Source organism: Schistocerca cancellata, chromosome 1 (genome assembly GCF_023864275.1).
Source record: "Schistocerca cancellata isolate TAMUIC-IGC-003103 chromosome 1, iqSchCanc2.1, whole genome shotgun sequence".
NCBI lineage: Eukaryota > Metazoa > Arthropoda > Insecta > Orthoptera > Acrididae > Schistocerca > Schistocerca cancellata.
Window position 1 is genome coordinate 768,476,609 of NC_064626.1, and position 1,410 is coordinate 768,478,018.

Genomic DNA, 1,410 nt, shown 5'->3' on the forward strand with positions numbered 1-1,410 from the left:
CTCCGTGGCCGCACATTCACCAGCCGTGCTGCTATTGCCTCAGCGATTTTCCAGTGGTCAAAACAGACTCCTAAAGAAGCCTTCGCCGCTGCCATGGAATCATGGCGTCAGCGTTGTGAAAAATGTGTACGTCTGCAGGGCGATTACGTTGAGAAGTAACGGCAGTTTCATCGATTTCGGGTGAGTAGTTAATTAGAAAAAAAATCGGAGGCCTTAGAACTTGAATGCACCTCGTATGTTTAAGTGGTCTGTGACAGTGTAAATATGTGTTTGCTTATACGATCGGAATGAAAAAGCATTGCAGTTGTTTAAATATTTCATAGATCTCCTTTTATTCGATAAAGTATTTAAGTAAATAATATTCCACAGATTGTCAAAATGTTTAAACAATGTTCCATACACTGCAATCAATTCCACAGCAAATTTTTTAAACAAATAAGTAAATGGACTATTCTCCCTACAAGGTCATGTATCCCACAAATTGTTTATGTAAACAATATTCCACACATTGCCTAAATTGTAGACTCTCCGTCTTCAGGTCACACGTGGCCCATCGGGACCATCCGACCGCCGTGTCATTCTCAGCTGAGAATGCAGATAGCAGGGGCGCGAGGTCAGCACACCACTCTTTGACCGGAGCCGCTACTATACGGTCAAGCTCCTCAATTGGCATCACGAGGCTGAGTGCACCCCGAAAAATGGCAACAGCGCATGTCGACCCGGATGGTCACCCATCCAAGTGTCTGCCACACCCGACAGCGCTTAACTTCGGTGATCTGATGGGAACCGGTGTATCCACTGCGGCAAGGCCATTGCCATTACCTAAATTTCTTAAATGATATTCCATACACTGCGAACGATTTCCTGCCAAATTTACAATCAACTGAGTCTTTTTCCCACCACTTTCCTGGTGCGGGAGTATGGACTCCGTAAACCAGGGGTGGGCAGGAATCCAGCACGTGTGCGGTGCACTTGCACGCGTGCAGTTAACAGGTGTTCTGCGTGCACACAGGGGCAAGCTGGCCACCTGCTTGCCTCCCCTCCCCACCATACCTTCTGTCCGCTCCTTCCTCTGTAATGCGTTTTGTTTTCCTAGCTTGCTTTATTGAATGATGGAATAAGGTTAGCAGGAGTGCTTGAAATAAATCATGGTTTGAAAGAGTACCTATTAACTACGATACGTTTTATTTAATTATCACAGGTGGAGTTTACAATACGTTTAATATCTGGAACAAAATTTCTGCATACAGACAAACGCAAACAGTTACGTAAATTTTCATCACTTATGTTTGCTTATTAATTCAGCAAATGGTTTTCCAGCTCTCACTATATTAAGCGCAATTTTATAGCTTGCACGTACAGCTGGGCTATTATTGTTATCGTCCTGAAAAATTGAAAACTGTGCTCCAT

The 1,410-nt window shown here is 44.0% G+C and overlaps 1 pseudogene; it reads right to left on the minus strand.

Moving 5' to 3' along the window:
* Positions 1-699: 699 nt before the first annotated feature.
* Positions 700-817, minus strand: LOC126095680 (5S ribosomal RNA; annotated as a pseudogene).
* Between the last annotated feature and the right edge of the window lie 593 nt (positions 818-1,410).